The sequence below is a fragment of the Phocoena phocoena genome, chromosome X (genome assembly GCF_963924675.1).
Source record: "Phocoena phocoena chromosome X, mPhoPho1.1, whole genome shotgun sequence".
NCBI classification, from domain to species: Eukaryota; Metazoa; Chordata; class Mammalia; order Artiodactyla; family Phocoenidae; genus Phocoena; species Phocoena phocoena.
This window is the reverse complement of record NC_089240.1, coordinates 50,509,472-50,531,559: the sequence shown is the minus strand read 5'-3', so window position 1 is coordinate 50,531,559 and position 22,088 is coordinate 50,509,472. Positions and strand designations below refer to the sequence as shown.

At 41.4% G+C, this 22,088-nt stretch overlaps 1 pseudogene; it reads left to right on the top strand.

The window, feature by feature from the left end:
• Positions 1 to 21,092, top strand: part of LOC136142526 (elongator complex protein 1-like) — a 43,342-nt pseudogene extending 22,250 nt beyond the window's left edge.
• Positions 21,093 to 22,088: the final 996 nt, after the last annotated feature.

Genomic DNA, 22,088 nt, shown 5'->3' with positions numbered 1-22,088 from the left:
TCTCCGGGCTATTGTAAATAGAGCTGCAATGAACATTTTGGTACATGACTCTTTTTGAATTTTGGTTTTCTCAGGGTATATGCCCAACAGTGGGATTGCTGGGTCATATGGTAGTTCTATTTGGATTCCTTTTATTTCCTTTTCTTCTCTGATTGCTGTGGCTAAAACTTCCAAAACTATGTGGAATAAGAGTGGTGAGAATGGGCAACCTTGTCTTGTTCCTGATCTTAGTGGAAATGCTTTCAGTTTTTCACCATTGAGGATGATGTTTGCTGTGGGCTTGTCATATATGGCGTTTATCATGTTGAGGAAAGTTCCCTCTATGCCTACTTTCTGCAGGGTTTTTATCATAAATGGGTGTTGAGTTTTGTCAAAAGCTTTCTCTGCATCTATTGAGTTGATCATATGGTTTTTCTCCTTCAATTTGTTAATATGGTTTATCACATTGATTGATTTGCATACATTGAAGAATCCTTGCATTCCTGGAATAAACCCCACTTGATCATGGTGTATGATCCTTTTAATGTGTTGTTGGATTCTGTTTGCTAGTATTTTGTTGAGGATTTTTGCATCTATGTTCATCAGTGATATTGGCCTGTAGTTTTCTTTCTTTGTGACATCCTTGTCTAGTTTTGGTATCAAGGTGATGGTGGCCTCGTAGAAGGAATTTGGGAGTATTCCTCCCTCTGCTATATTTTGGAAGAGTTTGAGAAGGATCAGTGTTAGCTCTTCTCTAAATGTTTGATAGAATTTGCCTGTGAAGCCATCTCGTCCTGGGCTTTTGTTTGTTGGAAGATTTTAAATCACAGTTTCAATTTCAGTGCTTGTGATTGGTCTGTTCATATTTTCTATTTCTTCCTGATTCAGTCTTGGCAGGTTGTGCATTTCTAAGAATTTGTCCATTTCTTCCAGGTTGTCCATTTTATTGGCATAGAGTTGCTTGTAGTAATCTCTCATGATCTTTTGTATTTCTGCAGTGTCAGTTGTTACTTCTCCTTTTTTATTTTTAATTCTATTGATTTGAGTCTTCTCCCTTTTTTTCTTGATGAGTCTGGCTCACGTTTTATCAATTTTGTTTATCTTTTCAAAGAATCAGCTTTTAGTTTCATTGATCTTTGCTATCGTTTTCTTCATTTTTTTCCATTTATTTCTGATCTGATCTTTATGATTTCTTTCCTTCTGCTAACTTTGGGGTTTTTTTATTCTTCTTTCTCTAATTGCTTTAGGTGTAAGGTTAGGTTGTTTCTTTGAGATGTTTCTTGTTTCTTAAGGTAGGATTGTAGTGCTATAATCTTCCCTCTTAGAACTGCATTTGCTGCATCCCATAGGTTTTGGGTCGTTTTGCTTTCATTGTCATTTGTTTCTAGGTATTTTTTGATTTCCACTTTGATTTCTTCAGTGATCTCTTGGTTATTAAGTAGTGTGTTGTTTTGCCTCCCTGTGTTTGCATTTCTTACAGATCTTTTCCTGTAATTGATATCTAGTCTCATGGCGTTGTGGTCGGAAAAGATACTTGATACAATTTCAGTTTTCTTAAATTTACCAAGGCTTGTTTTGTGACACAACATATGATCTGTCCTGGAGAATGTTCCATGAGGAGTTGACAAGAAAGTGTAATCTGTTGTTTTTAGATGGAATGTCCAATAAATATCAATTAAGTCCATCTTGTTTAATGCGTCATTTAAAGCTTGTGTTTCCTTATTTATTTTCATTTTGGATGTTCTTTCCATTGGTGAAAGTGGGGTGTTAAAGTCCCCTACTATGATCGTGTTACTGTCAATTTCCCCTTTTATGGCTGTTAGTATTTGCCTTATGTATTGAGGTTCTCCTATGTTGGGTGCATGAATATTTACAATTGTTATATCTTCTTCTTGGATCGATCTCTTGATCATTAGATAGTGTCCTTCTTTGTCCCTTGTAATAGTCTTTGTTTTAAGGTCTATTTTGTCTGACATGAGAATTGCTACTCCAGCTTTCTTTTGATTTCCATTTGCATGGAATATCTTTTTCCATCCCCTCGCTTTCAGTCTGTATGTGTCCCTAGGTCTGAAGTGGTCTCTTGTAGACAGCATATATACTGGTCTTGTTTTTGTATCCATTCAGCCAGTCTGTGTCTTTTGGTGAGAGCATTTAGTCCATTTACATTTAAGGTAATTATCGATATGTATGTTCCTATTCCCATTTTCTTGATTGTTTTGGGTTTGTCATTGTAGGTCTTTTCCTTCTCTTGTGTTTCCTGCCCAGAGAAGTTCCTTTAGCATTTGTTGTAAAGCTGGTTTGGTGGTGCTGAATTCTCTTAGCTTTTGCTTGTCTGTAAAGGTTTTAATTTCTCCATCAAATATGAATGAAATCCTTGCTGGGTAGAGTAATCTTGGTTGTACATTTTCCCTTTCATCACTTTAAATAGGTCCTGCCACTCCCTTCTGGCTTGCTGAGTTTCTGCTGAAAGATCAGCTGTTAACCTTATAGGGATTCCTTTGTGTGCTATTTGTTGTTTTTCCCTTGCTGCCTTCAATATTTTTTCTTTCTATTTAATTGTTGATTGTTTGATTAATATGTGTTGTGGCGTGTTTCTCCTTGGATTTATCCTTTATGGGAATCTCTGTGCTTCCTGGACTTGATTTACTATTTCCTTTCCCATATTAGGGAAATTTTCAACTGTAATCTCAAGTATTTTCTCAGTCCCTTTCTTTCTCTCTTCTTCTTTTGCGACCCCTATAATTCGAATGTTGGTGTGTTTAATGTTGGTCCCAGAGGTCTCTGAGACTGTCCTCAATTCTTTTCATTCTTTTTTCTCTATTCTGTTCTGCAGTCTTATTTCCACCATTTTGTCTTCCATGTCACTTATCTGTTCTTCTGCCTCATTTATTCTGCTGTTGATCCCTTATAGAGAATGTTTAATTTCATTTATTGTGTTTTTCATCATTGCTTGTGTGTTCTTTAGTTCTTCTAGGTCCTTGTCAAACGTTTCTTCTATTTTCTCCTTTCTATTTCCAAGATTTTTGATCATCTTTACTATCATTACTCTGAATTCTTTTTCAGGTAGACTGCCTATTTCCTCTTCATTTGTTTGGTCTGATGAGTTTTTATCTTGCTCCTTCATCTGCTGTGTGGTTCTTTGTCTTCTCATTTTGCTTAAATTACTGTGTTTGGGGTCTCCTTTTCACAGGCTACTGGTTCGTAGTTCCCGTTGTCCGTGGTGTCTGCCCCCAGTGGTTGAGGTTGGTTCAGTGGGTTGTGTAGGCATCCTGGTGGAGGGAACTAGTGCCTGTGTTCTGGTGGATGAGGCTGGATCTTGTCTTTCTGGTGGGCAGTTCTGCCTCTGGTGGTGCTTTTTGGGGGTCTGTGATCTGATTATGACTTTAGGCAGCCTCTCTGCTTATGGTATTTTGTTCCTGTCTTGCTAGTTGTTTGTCATAGGGTGTCCAGCACTGTAGCTTGCTGGTCATTGAGTGGAGCTGGGTCTTGGCCTTGAGATGGAGATCTCTGGGAGATTTTCACCATTTGATATTACGTGGATCTGGGAGGTCTCTGGTGGACCAACGTCCTGAACTCAGATTTCCCACGTCAGAGGCACAGGCCTGCCACCTGGCTGGAGCACCTAGACCCTGTCATCCACACGGCTAAGAAGAAAAGGGAGAAGAAAAGAAAGAAAGAAAGGGGGGGGCGGAGTGGGGGGGGAGGGAGGGAGGGAGGGAGAGGGAGAGAGAGAAACAAAGAAAGAAAGAAAAGAAAGAAAGAAAGAAAAAATATAATAAAGTTGTTAAGATAGAAACAAAAAATAATTATTAAAAATTAATTTAAAAAAAGGAGATAAAGAAAGAAAAAAGAGAGCAACCAAACCAAAAAACAAATCCACCAATGGTAACAAGTGCTAAAAACTATACTAAGAAAAATGGACAGGCAGAACCCTAGGACAGATGGTAAAAGCAAAGCTGTACAGACAAAAACACACAGAAGCATACACATGCACACTCACAAAATGAGAATAAGGCAAAAATATATATATATCCTTGCTCCAAAAATCCACCACCACAATTTGGGATGATTCGTTGTCTATTCAGGTATTCCACAGATGCAGGGTACATCGAGTTGAGTGTGGAGATTTAATCTGCTGCTCCTGAGGCTGCTGGGAGAGGTTTCCCTTTCTCTTCTTTATTCGCACAGCCCCTGGGGTTCAGCTTTGGATTTGGCCCCGCCTCTGCATGTAGGTCGCCTGAGGCCATCTGTTCCCGCTCAGACCAGATGGGGTTAAAGGAGTAGCTTATTAGCTCACTCAAGCCGGGGGGTGGGGGCTGGTGGGCAGGGAGGGAGGGCGGGGTGCGGAATGCAGTCCGAGCCTGTGGTGGCAGAGGCCATCATGACGTTGCACCAGCCTGAGACATGCTGTGTGTTCTCCCGGGAAGTTGTCCGTGGATCACGGAACCCTGACAGTGGCGGGCTACACAGGCTTCTGGGAGGGGAGGTGTGGATAGTGACCTGTGCTTGCACACAGGCTTCTTGGTGGCTGCAGCAGCAGCCTTAAAATTTCATGCCCATCTCTGGGTTCCTCGCTGATAGCTGTGGCTTGTGCCCATCTCTGGAGCTCCTTCAGGTGGTGCTCTTAATCCCCTCTCCTCGTGCACCGTGAAATAAAGAGGCAAGAAAAAGTCTCTTGCCTCTTCGGCAGCTCCAGACCTTGTCCCCGGACACACTCCCGCCTAGCTGTGGTGCACTAGCCCCCTTCAGGCTGTGTTCATGCAGCCAACCCCAGTCCTCTCCCTGAGATCCGACCTCCGAAGCTGGAGCCTCAGCTCCCAGCCCCCACCCGCCCTGGTGGGTGAGCAGACAAGCCTCGCAGGCTGGTGAGTGCTGGCTGGCACCCATCCTCTGTGAGGGAATCTCTCCACTTTGCCCTCCGCACCCCTGTTGCTGCGCTGTCCTCTGTGGCTCTGAAGCTTCCCCCCTCCAAACCCATGTTCTTAATTACTGCACTACTTTGTCTCCTGGGAACATTTATTTCTAAATTAATGGGAATAATGAGCCAATAACTGAATATAACTATGTTTCTTAAATGTCATTATATGCAATATATTTAATAAATGAATATATTTCCTACCTGTGTATGATTTGGGAGCTGTCTGTATAATGCTTAGTAATTTTTCAAAGAGCAAGTACATGGATTATTTCATTTCACAGACTTGAAAGTTTAGAGGACAGATTTAAGGCAAACTAGAAAGCGTGAGGCAATTGAGAATATAGTTTAATGTTTTAAAAGATTGTGGGAAGGATAGCTCTAAGTCATTTAGAGAAGATTTCATGAAGGGCATAAATAAATTACCTTGAACTTTGAAAAAGAGAGAGGTTTAGGATTGCCAGAGAAGGATTGAGAATGTTGGGTGTGGTGGGCAGAAGAGTGTCAGTGAGAACCCGAGGCAGGAATGCTCCTGTGTGGGGCTGAATGTAGTGGAGAGACTGAGTCCAGGGAGAGCTGGTTGAATAGGAAGATCAGACTAGTGCCTCAGCTTCTTCAGTGCCCGCTGAGGATCTGCTGCTTGAGCTGAAAGGCAGGAAGTAGCCATTGTGAGTTGCCGCGTGAAGTAGTAAAAACAGGCCCTCCTCCAGTGTCTGAATGCTACAGGAGGAAGGCATTAGTGGCAAAGAAGTCATCTCCCAAAATAATTACTCATTTTGATATGAGATGCTTAGGAAAGGATCCATTCTACTGAGGCCTAAATATCTGCTGGAGCCTGGTTTGAATGCTGGTAAGTGGTAACAATGGAACACTCCTGGGGTTTATTAGTGTAGGACCTGGGGCAGTCAGTTTTTCTTCTGTAGTCAGTTTCTTGAAATGTTCTCTTCAAATCTAAAGATCTCAGAGTATAAGGTACTTAATTTTAAATACTAGAAAAACATATTCTTAAGCAAGGCAAACATTATTTTTGGATTTTCTAGTATTGGGCATTACCTCAGGTTGTGTCCCTCCAAATAAGGAGTTGACTGTATATAAAGTGGTTCATTCTTCATTCAGGAAAATCTCGGTGATGTCGAAGTCTTACTCATGTTTTGAAAATTCTTCAATATTTAAAACAGAATTCAGTTTGAGAAGAGTGAAGATGAAGAAGTAAGCCCACTGAAGCTCAGCCTTCTCACCTGGGTTCAGGAAGACGTTTTCCTGGCTGTGAGCCACAGTCAGTCCACCCCAAGCTCTGTCATTCACCATCTGACTGTGGCCCCTTCTGAGATGGATAACAAGCAGGGACAGCTCAATATTAGGCATTCCAACAATTCCCTGTATTCCATGTGTTAATATGTGGATAGAGTTAGGCTTCTGTCTTTTATGAGCCTAGGACTTTATTTTTGATTTTTACTTCCACTGAGCAGAGTTGAGGGGCAGTGGCTTCCTTTTTAGACATACTTAGCAAGAGGGTTAAGTCTAGTTTTTAGTCATGTCAAAATATAGATTAAAATGCATCAAGAATTGGTGAAAAATAGCACAAATACCAATAGATGAGGCAAAACATTTTTAAGGTGTGTTAAGAATTTTAATTCAGCTTATACTTACATTCCAGCAGAGTAATTATTAGCCTATGAGAATTAGCCACTCTAATTACCCTTGTTAGTTATTAAAATCAATTATGAGATCTATATATATGCACTTCATTTTGATTTAGTGACTTCAAAATACTTCTTCCGGCCTCCTATACATTTTGTTTGGTACTTGATTGCATTTATTACTAGAAAGCCTCTTCTATTTTTCTTTGCTAAAATTTCATAGCTCCCTGGCCCTGAGTTTCATTTTGATTCCTGACTGCATCTTTGTCACGTAACAGGTTTCATTAATGAATGCTGTTTTCTGTATTACAAACCCTGTTGTGCAGCAGATAGCGTTGTCTGGACAGCTCCAAGAAATCCTCAGGTTACCAGTGTCAAAACTCGGCACCTTAGGCATACATTGATAGTAATCCCCAGATTCACATGTAATTAAAGGTCTACTGGTTAGCTTGAAATTCTGAAAACCGTTGTTGCAAAATTAGGAACCTCTCTTTATTGTATACATAAAGCATATTCCAAATGCAGTCATTAACTTCATTAACTTGAATGATAATGCTTCATGTTTTTAAAAAGTATTTATTTTTGATTTATTTTGGCTGCGCCAGGTCTTAGTTGCGGCACACAGGATCTTTTCTAGTTGTAGCATGCGGTATCTAGTTCCCCAACCAGGGATTGAACCTGGGCTCCCTGCATTGGGAGTGTGGAGTCTTAACCACTGGACCACCAGGGAAATCCCAATAATGCTTCATATTTTTAAGAAGGTTTTGTGAATATGTCTGGATGCAGAATATGTGCTAGCTGCATGCATGCAGACTTAACAGGGCTTCCTTTGGAAAACAGAGCAATTTACATTAGAAATGCCTAAATTATGCATGTTTCTACTACTCCAAATTTGAAGGTTTTTTTATCATTATCTTGTAAAAGGTAGATGCCATCATCTCATTTGCTGTAAAGGAAGTGAGAAGTCATTTAAAATATATTTCTGCTGCTTTGACTTTTGTTTCTCAAAAAAGACTGTTTTGTTCATGCAAAATGTTAATGTCTTTGATGGATATGTAGTCCCCCAATCAACTTATAGCTTACATTTACTATAGCTTGTGCTTTGTAAAAGGTACTCTTTTAAGTGCATTTCCTATATTAACTCACTTATTTCTCACAATACCTCTCTGAAGTATGTACTGTTTGGCGCCCTCATTGTACAGCTGAGGCAGCTGAGGCACAGAGCAGTTTAAGTAACTTGCCTGAGATAACGCAGGTGGAGCCAGGATCCAATTCTAGCCATTGCACCTCCAGAGTCTATTCCCTTAACTTGTCAGATAATTTATCCTCCCCAAATTTGTGGCATTTTGGAGTTTTTGGAGATTTGTTAAGAACTCTTTGAATAAATGTTAGCATTGGCACCATTTGCTTTTATCGTACCTCTTCCACTTCCTTTAAGACATGTCTACTCTTGGTTCATTGACTCAGGAAAAACTAAAATGGCAATAACAGATTCCCCTCTTCCCATTAAGGGAGACCCACAGGTTTCTATGAATGAATATAATAGCAATAGAGGTATTAAGTGTGCTCACTTTCCTACAGATTCACTGCTTTATTTAATGCAGTAAATTGAAATAAGTTACATAAAGTTTCTGCCAGAATAGGAGTGATGACCTCACAATGTAGACACCTAGTTTATTGACATTGTGGAAAATAATGACATGTGACAGGTAACTGCTTTACTTGGGCTTGCGCTTGCAATAGTTTATCTATTACTGTGTATATACATATGGGTGTGCATTTATTATATTTATGTTATATTGAAATAGGCAGTGCAGCACCAAAGGAAAATTATATCTTTTTCTGTTTTGCAAAATCAATGAAATGTCAGTACTTTTGAGAAAAATGGTCCATTTCCTTTTTTTTTTTTTTTTTTTTACTCTTGTCAGTTCATATGTGACAGTGGATGGGGTCATAATCCATCTGTGCTGCAACTCCAAGACCAAGTCAGTAGCACTGCAGGTGGCTGGTGGTCAGATAATTAAGTACCTTTGGGGTGAGTATCAAAATGTTAGGAAAGCATGTTTATGGCTTACGTAGATATTTAATTCTTGAGCACATATACTTGTATCTTATCAGTGCTGCGGTGGTTATTAGGTCTTTTAACTACCCTGAAAAACTATCCCTAATCTATAGAGTGGAATTAGCAGGTGTGTTCTCCCTGTATTTTCTCTTGTAATGAACTGGAGTACTTTAATGAGTTTCTGAAACACATTTGGAAAGTGATTTAAATTGCATGTTACGGCTGGGCGGGAAGATGGCGGAAGAGTAAGACGTGGAGATCGCCTTCCTCCTCACGGATACACCAGAAATACATATACACGTGGAACAACTCCTACCGAACACCTACTGAAGGCTGGCAGAAGACCTCAGAGCTCCCAAAAGGCAAGAAACTCCCCACGTACCTGGGTAGGGCAAAAGAAAAAAGAAAAAACAGAGACAAAAGAATAAGGACGGCACCTGCACCAGTGGGAGGGAGCTGTAAAGGAGGAAAAGTTTCCACACACTAGGAAGCCCCTCCGCGGGCGGAGACTGCGGGAGGCGGAGGGGGGAGCTTCGGGACCGCGGAGTGGAGCACAGCGACGGGTGCGGAGGGCAAAGCGGGGGGATTCCTGCACAGACGATCGGTGCCGACCGGCACTCACCAACCCGAGAGGCTTGTCTGCTTACCCGCCGGGGCGGGCGGGGCTGCGAGCTGAGGCTCGGGTTTCGGTTTTGGACGGAGCGCGGGGAGAGGACTGGGGTTGGCGGCTTGAGCATAGCCTGGAGGGGTTGGTGCGCCACGACTAGCCGGGAGGGAGTTCGGGGAAAAGCCTGCACCGGCCGAAGAGGCAAGAGACTTTTTCTTCCCTCTTTGTTTCCTGGCGCGCGAGGAGAGGGGTTTAAGAGCGCTGCTTAAAGGAACTCCAGAGAAGGGCGCGAGCCGCGGCTAAAAAGCGCAAACCCCAGAGACGGGCGCGAGCCTCGGCTGAGGGCGCGAGCCCCCGAGACGGGCGCGAGCCGCGGCGGGAAGCGCGAGCCCCCGAGACGGGCGCGAGCCGCGGCGGGAAGCGCGAGCCCCAGAGATGGGCGCGAGCCGCGGCTGAAACTGCGGAGCCCAGAGACGGGCGGGAGACGCTGGGGCTGCTGCTGCCGCCACCAGGGGGGCTGTGTGCGAGCACAGGTCACTCTCCGCGCCCCTCTTCCGCGGAGCCTGTGCAGGCCGCCACTGCCGGGTTCCCGGGATCTGGGGACAGCTTCCCGCACGGCGGGTCTCAGGCTGGTGCAGCGTCACGCCGGCCTCTGCCGCAGCGTCACGCCGCCTCTGCCGCCGCAGGCCCGCCCCGCACGCAGTGCCCCGCCTTCCCCCATCCCCCAACCCCCGGCCTGAGTGAGCCGGAGCTCCCGAATCAGCGGCTCCTTTAACCCCGTCCTATCTGAGCAAAAAAAACAGACGCCCTCCAGCGATCAGCGCGCAGGGGCAGGGCCGGGTACAAAGCTGAGCTCCTGTGAGCTGTGAGAGCAGGGAGGAGAGGGGGAGGTCTCTCCCGGCAGCCGCGGAGGCGGCGGATTGAAGCTCCACAATCAACTTGATGTGCCCTGCATTGTGGAATACCTGAATAGACAGGGAGTGAGCCCAAATTGAAGAGGGGGAATTTAGGAGCGAGATCGGTGATTTTTTTCCCTTTTCCTCTTTTTGTGAATGTGGGCATGTATGCTTCTGTGTGAGATTTTGTCTGTATACTCTTGTTTCCACCATTTGTCCTAGGGCTCTATCCGTCCATGGGTTTTTTTTTTTTTAAAAAAAAAAAAAATTTTTTTTTTAATAATTAATTTTAATTGTAATAACTTTATTGAACTTTACCTTCGTTCTTTCTTTCTTTCTTTCCTTCCTTCCTTCCCTCCTTTAGACAACTAATCACCCCAAATTGAGGAGGTGGTCTCTGGGAGCAGGATTTATGATTTTTCCCCCTTTGCCTCTCTTTGTGAACGTGTAGGTGTATGCTTCTGTGTAAGATTTTCTCTGTATAGCTTTGCTCCCAATAGTTGTCCTAGGGCTCTATCCTTCCATGGTTTTTTAAAAAAAAAAAAAATTTTTTTTCTTTCTTAATAATTAATTTTAATTGCAATAACTTTATTGTACTTTACCTTCGTTCTTTCTTTCTTTCTTTCCTTCCTTCCTTCCCTCCTTTAGACAGCAAATCACCCCAGGTTGAGGAGGTGGTCTCTGGGAGCAGGATTTAGGATTTTTCCCCCTTTGCCTCTCTTTGTGAACGTGTATGTGTATGCTTCTGTGTAAGATTTTCTCTGTATAGCTTTGCTTCCAACATTTGTCCTAGGGCTCTATCCGTCCATGGTTTTTTTTTAAAAAAAAAAAAAATTTTTTTTTCTTTCTTAATAATTAATTTTAATTGCAATAACTTTATTGTACTTTACCTTCGTTCTTTCTTTCTTTCTTTCCTTCCTTCCTTCCCTCCTTTAGACAGCAAATCACCCCAGGTTGAGGAGGTGGTCTCTGGGAGCAGGATTTAGGATTTTTCCCCCTTTGCCTCTCTTTGTGAACGTGTATGTGTATGCTTCTGTGTAAGATTTTCTCTGTATAGCTTTGCTTCCAACATTTGTCCTAGGGCTCTATCCGTCCATGTTTTTTTTTTAAAAAAAAAAAAAAATTTTTTTTCTTAATAATTAATTTTAATTGTAATAACTTTATTGTACTTTACCTTCGTTCTTTCTTTCTTTCCTTCCTTCCTTCCCTCCTTTAGACAGCGAATCACCCCAGGTTGAGGAGGTGGTCTCTGGGAGCAGGATTTATGATTTTTCCCACTTTGCCTCTCTTTGTGAACACGTATGTGTATGCTTCTGTGTAAGATTTTCTCTGTATAGCTTTGTTTCCAGCATTTGTCCTAGGGTTCTATCTGTTCTTTTTTTTTTTTTTTTTTTTTTTCTTTTTCTTTTTTTTTTTTGTTCTAAATATTTTTTAGTACAATAACTATATTATACTTTATTTTATTTTTACTGTATCTTCTTTCTTTCTGTCTTTTTTCCTTCTTTCCTTCCTTCCTTCCTCCCTTCCTCCCTCCCTCCCTCCTTTCTTTCCTTCTTTGCTTCTTTCTTCCTTCCTTCCTTTCCTCCTTTCCTCCTTTCCTTCTTTCTTTCCTCAAACTTCTACTAATTCTCTCTACATTTTCTCCTTCTTTCCCTCCTACCTTCCTTCCTTCCTCCCTCCCTCCCTCCTTTCTTTCCTTCTTTGCTTCTTTCTTCCTTCCTTCCTTTCCTCCTTTCCTTCTCTCTTTCCTCAAACTTCTACTAATTCTCTCTACATTTTCTCCTTCTTTCCCTCCTTCTTTCCTTCCTTCCTCCCTCCCTCCCTCCCTCCTTTCTTTCCTTCTTTGCTTCTTTCTTCCTTCCTTCCTTTCCTCCTTTCCCTCTTTCTTTCCTCAAACTTCTAATAATTCTCTCTACATTTTCCCCTTCTTTCCCTCCTTCCTTCCTTCCTTCCTCCCTCCCTCCCTCCTTTCTTTCCTTCTTTGCTTCTTTCTTCCTTCCTTCCTTTCCTCCTTTCCTTCTTTCTTTCCTCATACTTCTAATAATTCTCTCTACTTTTCCTCCCTTTTATTCTGAGCCGTGTGGATGAAAGGCTCTTGGTGCTCCAGCCCAGGAGGCAGGGCTCTGCCTCTGAGGTAGGAGAGCCAACTTCAGGAAACTGATCAACAAGAGACCTCCCAGCTCCACATAATATTAAACGGTGGACATCTCCCAGAGACCTCCATCTTAAAACCAGCACCCAGCTTCACTCAACGACCAGCAAGCCACAGTGCTGGACAACCTATGCCAAACAACTAGCAAAACAGGAACACAACCCCACCCATTAGCAGAGAGGCTGCCTAAAATCATAACAAGGCCACAGACACCCCAAAACACACCACCAGACGTGAATCTGCCCACTAGAGAGACAAGACCGAGCCTCATCCAGCACAACACAGGCACTAGTCCCCTCCACCAGGAAGCCTACACAACCCGCTGAAACAACCTTAGCCACTGGAGACAGACATCAAAAACAACGGGAACTACGAGCGTGCAGCCTGCAAAAAGGAGACCCCAAACACAGTAAGATAAGCAAAATGAGAAGACAGAAAAACACACAGCAGATGAAGGAGCAAGATAAAAACCCACCAGACCTAACAAATGAAGAGGAAATAGGCAATCTACCTGAAAAAGAATTCAGAATAATGATAGTAAGGATGATCCGAAATCTTGGAAGTAGAATAGACAAAATGCAAGAAACAGTTAACAAGGACCTAGAAGACATAAAGATGAAACAAGCAACGATGAACAACGCAATAAATGAAATTAAAAGTACTCTAGATAGGATCAATAGCAGAATAACTGAGGCAGAAGAACGGATAAGTGACCTGGAAGATAAAGTAGTGGAAATAACTACTGCAGAGCAGAATAAAGAAAAAAGAATGAAAAGAACTGAGGACAGTCTCAGAGAGCTCTGGGACAACATTAAACGCACCAACATTCGAATTATAGGGGTTCCAGAAGAAGAAGAAAAAAAGAAAGGGACTGAGAAAATATTTGAAGAGATTATAGTTGAAAACTTCCCTAATATGGGAAAGGAAATAGTTAATCAAGTCCAGGAAGCACAGAGAGTCCCATACAGGATAAATACAAGGAGAAATACGCCAAGACACATATTAATCAAACTATCAAAAATTAAATACAAAGAAAGCATATTAAAAGCAGCAAGGGAAAAACAACAAATAACACACAAGGGAATCCCCATAAGGTTAACAGCTGATCTCTCAGCAGAAACCCTACAAGCCAGAAGGGAGTGGCAGGACATACTGAAAGTGATGAAGGAGAAAAACCTGCAACCAAGACTACTCTACCCAGCAAGGATCTCATTCAGATTTGATGGAGAAATTAAAACCTTTACAGACAAGCAAAAGCTGAGAGAGTTCAGCACCACCAAACCAGCTTTACAACAAATGCTAAAGGAACTCCTCTAGATAAGAAATGCAAAAGAAGGAAACGACCTATAATAACGAACCCAAAACAATATAGAAAATGGGAATAGGAACATACATATCGATAATTACCTTAAATGTAAATGGACTAAATGCTCCCACCAAAAGACACAGATTGGCTGAATGGATACAAAAACAAGACCCTTATATATGCTGTCTACAAGAGACCCACCTCAGACCTAGAGACACATACAGACTGAAAGTAAGGGGATGGAAAAAGATATTCCATGCAAATGGAAACCAAAAGAAAGCTGGAGTAGCAATTCTCATATCAGACAAAATAGACTTTAAAATAAGGACTATTAAAAGGGATAAAGAAGGACACTACATAATGATCAAGGGATCGATCCAAGAAGAAGATATAACAATTGTAAATATTTATGCACCCAACATAGGAGCACCTCAATACGTAAGGCAAATACTAACAGCCATAAAAGGGGAAATAGACAGTAACACATTCATAGTAGGGGACTTTAACACCCCACTTTCACCCATGGACAGATCATCCAAAATGAAAATAAATAAGGAAACACAAGCTTTAAATGATACATTAAACAAGATGGACTTAATTGATATTTATAGGACACTCCATCCAAAAACAACAGATTACACATTTTTCTCAAGTGCTCATGGAACATTCTCCAGGATAGATCATATCTTGGGTCACAAATCAAGCCTTGGTAAATTTAAGAAAATTGAAATTGTATCAAGTATCTTTTCTGACCACAACGCCATGAGACTAGATATCAATTACAGGAAAAGATCTGTAAAATATACAAGCACATGGAGGCTAAACAATACACTACTTAATAATGAAGTGATCACTGAAGAAATTAAAGAGGAAATAAAAAAATACCTAGAAACAAATGACAATGGAGACACAACGACCCAAAACCTATGGGATGCAGCAAAAGCAGTTCTAAGGGGGAAGTTTATAGCAATACAAGCCCACCTTAAGAAGCAGGAAACATCTCGAATAAACAACCTAACCTTGCACCTCAAGCAATTAGAGAAAGAAGAACAAAAAAGCCCCAAAGCTAGCAGAAGGAAAGAAATCATAAAAATCAGATCAGAAATAAATGAAAAAGAAATGAAGGAAACGATAGCAAAGATCAATAAAACTAAAAGCTGGTTCTTTGAGAAGATAAACAAAATAGATAAACCACTAGCTAGACTCATCAAGAAAAAAAGGGAGAAGACTCAAATCAATAGAATTAGAAATGAGAAAGGAGAAATAACAACTGACACTGCAGAAATAAAAAAAATCATGAGAGATTACTACAAGCAACTCTATGCCAATAAAATGGACAATCTGGAAGAAATGGACAAATTCTTAGAAATGCACAACCTGCCAAGACTGAATCAGGAAGAAATAGAAAATATGAACAGACCAATCACAAGCACTGAAATTGAAAGTGTGATTAAAAATCTTCCAACAAACAAAAGCCCAGGACCAGATGGCTTCACAGGTGAATTCTATCAAACGTTTAGAGAAGAGCTAACACCTATCCTTCTCGAACTCTTCCAAAATATAGCAGAGGGAGGAACACTCCCAAATTCCTTCTACGAGGCCACCATCACCTTGATACCAAAACCAGACAAGGATGTCACAAAGAAAGAAAACTACAGGCCAATATCACTGATGAACATAGATGCAAAAATCCTCAACAAAATACTAGCAAACAGAATCCAACAGCACATTAAAAGGATCATACACCATGATCAAGTGGGGTTTATTCCAGGAATGCAAGGATTCTTCAATATACGCAAATCTATCAATGTGATAAACCATATTAACAAATTGAAGGAGAAAAACCATATGATCATCTCAATAGATGCAGAGAAAGCTTTCGACAAAATTCAACACCCATTTATGATAAAAACCCTCCAGAAAGTGGGCATAGAGGGAACTTTCCTCAACATAATAAAGGCCATATATGACAAGCCCACAGCAAACATCATCCTCAATGGTGAAAAACTGAAAGCATTTCCACTAAGATCAGGAACAAGACAAGGTTGCCCACTCTCACCACTCTTATTCAACATAGTTTTGGAAGTTTTAGCCACAGCAATCAGAGAAGAAAAGGAAATAAAAGGAATCCACATCGGAAAAGAAGAAGTAAAGCTGTCACTGTTTGCAGATGACATGATACTATACATCGAGAATCCTAAAGATGCTACCAGAAAACTACTAGAGCTAATCAATGAATTTGGTAAAGTAGCAGGATACAAAATTAATGCACAGAAATCTCTGGCATTCCTATATACTAATGATGAAAAATCTGAAAGTGAAATCAAGAAAACACTCCCATTTACCATTGCAACAAAACGAATAAAATATCTAGGAATAAACCTACCTAAGGATACGAAAGACCTGTATGCAGAAAATTATAAGACACTGATGAAAGAAATTAAAGATGATACAAATAGATGGAGAGATATACCATGTTCTTGGATGGGAAGAATCAACATTGTGAAAATGACTCTACTACCCAAAGCAATCTACAGATTCAATGCAATCCCTATTAAACTACCACTGGCATTTTTCACAGAACTAGAACAAAAAATTTCGCAATTTGTATGGAAACACAAAAGACCCCGAATAGCCAAAGCAATTTTGAGAACGAAAAAAGGAGCTGGAGGAATCAGGCTCCCTGACTTCAGACTATACTACAAAGCAACAGTAATCAAGACAGTATGGTACTGGCACAAAAACAGAAAGATAGATCAGTGGAACAGGATAGAAAGCCCAGAGATAAACCCATGCACATATGGACACCTTATCTTTGATAAAGGAGGCAGGAATGTACAGTGGAGAAAGGACAGCCTCTTCAATAAATGGTGCTGGGAAAACTGGACAGGTACATGTAAAAGTATGAGATTAGATCACTCCCTAACACCATACACAAAAATAAGCTCAAAATGGATTAAAGACCTAAATGTAAGGCCAGAAACTATCAAACTCTTAGAGGAAAACATAGGAAGAACACTCTATGACATAAATCACAGCAAGATCCTTTCTGACCCACCTCCTAGAGTAATGGAAATAAAAACAAAAATAAACAAATGGGACCTAATGAAACTTCAAAGCTTTTGCACAGCAAAGGAAACCATAATCAAGACCAAAAGACAACCCTCAGAATGGGAGAAAACATTTGCAAATGAAGCAACTGACAAAGGATTAATCTCCAAAATTTACAAGCAGCTCATGCAGCTCAATAACAAAAAAACAAACAACCCCATCCAAAAATGGGCAGAAGACCTAAACAGACATTTCTCCAAAGAAGATATACAGAATGCCAACAAACACATGAAAGAATGCTCAACCTCATTAATCATTAGAGAAATGCAAATCAAAACTACAATGAGATATCATCTCACACCAGTCAGAATGGCCATCATCAAAAAATCTAGAAACAATAAATGCTGGAGAGGGTGTGGAGAAAAGGGGACACTCTTGCACTGCTGGTGGGAATGTGAATTGGTTCAGCCACTATGGAGAACAGTATGGAGGTTCCTTAAAAAACTACAAATAGAATTACCATATGACCCAGCAATCCCACTACTGGGCATATACCCTGAGAAAACCAAAATTCAAAAGGAGTCATGTACCAAAATGTTCATTGCAGCTCTATTTACAATAGCCCGGAGATGGAAAGAACCTAAGCGCCCATCATCGGACGAATGGATAAAGAAGATGTGGCACATATACACAATGGAATATTACTCAGCCTTAAAAAGAAATGAAATTGAGATATTTGTAATGAGATGGATAGACCTAGAGTCTGTCATACAGAGTGAAGTAAGTCAGAAAGACAAAGACAGATACCGTATGCTAACACATATATATGGAATTTGAGGGGAAAAAATGTCATGAAGAACCTAGGGATAAGACAGGAATGGAGGCGCAGACCTACTGGAGAGCGGACTTGGGGATATGGGGAGGGGGAAGGGTGAGTTTTGACAGGGCGAGAGAGAGTCATGGACATATACACACTAACAAACGTGGTGGGGTGGATAGCTGGGGGGAAGCAGCCGCAAGGCACAGGGATATTAGCTCGGGGCTTTGGGACAGCCTGGAGGGGTGGGAGGGGGAGAGTGGGAGGGAGGGAGATGCAGGAGGGAAGACACATGGGAGCACATGTATATGTATAGCTGATTCACTTTGTTATAAATCAGAAACTAACACACCATTGTAAAGCAATTATACCCCAATAAAGATGTTAAAAAAAAAAAAAAAAAAGTAAAAAAAATAAATAAATAAATAAATAAATAAATTGCATGTTACGCATTTTAGCAAGTATTAGTGTAACAGTTTTTTTTTTTTTTTTTTTTTTACAAAGAGCAGATCAGCTCTTGCTAAACCTCATCTGCCAATCCTGCAGAATCACCCTCTCTGGCTGTTGAACCATGGAAGAACCCTGGTGAATTTCCTGTTCGATTTCCTTATCTGTGCGCACAGACCAAATTGGCCATGATTGGAGGAGAGGTAAGTAAACACAAGGCAGAAAAACTTACCACTTAGAGCAGTGACCCAGAAAGTGATAGCATTAAATAGAAAGAGTGTGTGCTTTGGAGGTGGACCTGAGTGTCCACTAAATCTCAAGGCAACAATGAGAAGTTACTGTCAACAATGAGAAGTTTCCTGAGTCTCAGCCTCTCAATCTCTGAAATGGGATTAAGAGATTGCCTGGCATGTAGTAGTTAGTTGATTCCTTTCCTTGGAAGTATAAATTCAAAAATAGAAAAATGTAACTGGCAGACATTTATCTCCAGTTGTACAAAACATTCAAAGTTAGTTTTATAAGTAACTTTTGGGGACAACAGAAATGTAATCTTGAAACTAGTAATCAGTAGGTTATCATTCATCAAATATTAGAATGCCTATAATTGTGGCAGGTGGTAGGACACAGTGGTTACAAAACCAAACAGCTGACTAATTCCTGCCCTTCTGGAATTTTTAATCTATCAATACAGGTATGGCTGTCCCTTCTGATAGGAGAATGAAGTAAATGAGCAGGACGTAATGGTAGAGAATAGAGAAGTGTTTGAGGCTAGTTAGAGGATGGTAGCTGTGAGGATGGGGAGACCAACTTTTGGTGGTCTGGGAAAGCCTCTAGGAGGTGGTGGTGTATGTGCTGAGTGTGAAGAAAAAGAAAGCTCTATCTCTGAGAAAGGGAGAGTGTTCCAGGGAGGAGGAACTGTACCTACTGTGAGCTTAGAAAGAGCTCAGCTTATTCAAGGAACCTAATGGAAGCAATGGCTAGACCTTAGTGATAGGCCATGGGAAGGAGTGTGGCTTTGCTCATTTAACATAGATTGGGAAACTGATGATTTTAATCAGGGAGTAGTGTGATGTGCTTCATGGTTTGAAAGGTTATTCTGGCTGCCCAGTAGAGAGTAGGTTGAAAGGGACGAGAGTTGAAGTGGCTGTGACTGGAGGCAGTGAGGGCCGAAAGGTGATATGTTTGAGACATGCGTAGGAGATAGAAATGGCAGGGCTTGCTGATGCACTGGATGCGCCATAGTCCACTTTGCACTAGACCAACCACATCTTAGGCATCTTAAGTCCCCATTGCAAGGACCTAGATGTGAAATCATAGGGCAATGGAACCATGTAATAGAAGAGTTTGGTTTAACTAGTTTGGTTAGAATTGTTTGTAATTTCATATTTTATTTCTTTGTCCTTGGCCTGACTGACAGATGTCGCTTTTTCATCAGTGACACTGAGGTATCAAGGCTTGTTCTGACACTGGATCTTTCTCAGTCTTGGCTCCAGGTAATATAGCTAACTCTCCCCTTTGCCTCCCCGACCTTTTGTAGGTTGCTTCAAATATCACATCATTTGCAGTATATGGTGAGTTTTTATTGTTTAACGACTCATTCCCATACTTGCCACTGTTTTTGCCTGAGAGATGCTTCATTGAAAAGTAACTTTTCAGTGTATGAAATAGAAAATAGTCCCTGCTGTAATATTATTTGTCCTTTGAAGTCTTGATGACTTAAGATTGTTGCATACAATTTGTTGCTGTTTATCATGGAGTCCTAGACTGGAGAAAACTTTTCAAGTTCATTTACTTAGCCCCTAATCTCAACATAATATCTCAGTTGAATCACTCCACACCAGTTAGCAAAGAGGAGGTCCTTCCTTAAGCAGCACATCCTAAGGTAAACAAAAATTTTCAGGAAATTTTTTAATATAACTAATATTTCATTTTGAATTACCATGTAGGCACCAAACTGGCAATATGCTCAATCTTCTTTGTAATCTTTCTTTTCTCACTGTGGCAACCCTCTATTGTATATCTGAAGGACTCCATCTCATGGTTCGTAGGAAATCGGCCGCACTTTTTTCTGTGTTCCATGCCCCCCCCACCCAGTGTGTATGTGTGTGCATGCACACAATTTTCTTATGAAAATAAAAATATCCCACTTATTTTCTTTGCTTCTATTGATAACTTGGAAACAGGGAATCTTTCACTGATACGATCATAGCTTTATCAGTACAAGAAGACAGAGAGAAGCTGCCCAATCCTCCCTGTGTTTTCCATATCAGTTGAGAAGTTGTGTATGGGCATGTGCATGAGGGCTCTGTGAGAGAGCACGAGATTCTGGGATAAGGTTGTTTATCAGAGGGGCTAATGGTCTTGAGGCTGAGTGAGAGAGCAGTGTGGCTTAGTTGTTAATTGCTTCCTTCTACTTTGGATACTCTGCAGTTTCAGCTGCAGTTAATGGAGAGTGGCTTGTCCTGTGTCTAATGGGGAATCTCTGCGGAAGGTGGAGAGGGGTTCATGCATTGTCACTGTTGTGCCCCAGGACACAAAGCTTATATTACAGGTAAGGTGATTTTTTCAGGCTATATTTCTGATAGTCGTTTGGCAGTAAATACCAAACAGAATTCTTGTGGATTATATTTTAGGCTCTCTTACCATTTGTATTAATTTATTATAAACCTTTCCTTGCTAAGTTCTCTGTTAGCTTTATACAAAGGAATGTTAATACAGGCTCTGCCCAGTAAGGCTAAGAGGGAAACTTCTCTTAAAAGTCAAAATAGGGCTTCCCTGGTGGCGCAGTGGTTGAGAGTCTGCCTGCCGATGCAGGGGACACAGGTTCGTGCCCCGGTCCGGGAGGATCCCACATGCCGCGGAGCGGCTGGGCCCGTGAGCCATGGCCGCTGGGCTTGTGCGTCCGGAGCCTGTGCTCCACAACGGGAGAGGCCACAACAGTGAGAGGCCCGTGCACAGCAAAAAAAAAAAAAAAAAAAAGTCAAAATAAATTTTGAACACAACTAAATTTTGCCAAAATATGCTCATTTGACAGTGTTGTGTTAGTTCTCTAAGAAGAGTTAGGTAAAGTTGTATATCCTGGGTATTTAAATTTTTTTCTATTTAATTAAAAATGTTATTGATTTGATTTATTTATTTTAAGATGCCAAGGGGAAACTTAGAAGTTATTCATCATCAAGCCCTGATTTTAGCTCAAATTCGGAAGTGGTTGGACAAGTAAGTACCATGTATATGATTAGTTAGCTTATTGTTATGACTTATATGTGAGGACAGCAAGTATTCCATTAAGATTTTTAAAACTTAAAAGTCTTTAAATCTTTCATTACATATGTCTTCAATCAGATTCTCAGAGGTTCACTTTTTGTCACACTTTGCTTCTTATATCATATGGTGTAATAGACATCCCTAGCAGAAGGAATCATGAGGCTCATTGTATGAAACAGGGCTTCCTAGCCTAAGGGGAACCATATGGGCTTTAGATGGCCTGTGAACCCAGGGAAATTTTACACCATCCTGTGTCTCTGTGTATTTGTTTGGGCAGAAGACACAAGGCTTTCAGCAGACTTATAAAAAGGCCTGTGACCCAAAAGTGCCTGAGCCACTGTTGTGAAGGAAATGATCCATTGTTTGAATCTCTGAATTTGGGGGAAACTTTATACTGGAAAGATGTTTACTAATATTTTGTTTAAAAAGAAACTAGACATCTACACATGGAACAACTCCTACAGAACACCTACTGAACGCTGGCAGAAGACCTCAGACCTCCCAAAAGGCAAGAAACCCCCCACGTACCTGGGTAGGGCAAAAGAAAAAAGAATAAACAGAGACAAAAGGATAGGGATGGGACCTGCACCAGCGGGAGGGAGCTGTGAAGGAAGAAAGGTTTCCACACACTAGGAAGCCCCTTCGCGGGCAGAGACTGTGGGTGGCGGAGGGGGGAAGCTTCAGAGCCGCGGAGGAGAGCACAGCAAGAGGCGTGGGGGGTGGGAGCAAAGCGGAGAGATTCCCGCACAGAGGATCGGTGCCCGCAGGCACTCACCAGCCCGAGAGGCTTGTCTGCTCCCCCGCCGGGGCAGGCGGGGCTGGGAGCTGAGGCTCGGGCTTCAGTCTCGGAGCGCAGGGAGAGGACTGGGGTTGGTGGCGTGAACACAGCCTGCAGGGGGTTAGTGCACCACGGCTGTTTAGGAGGGAGTCCGGGGAAAAGTCTGGACCTGCC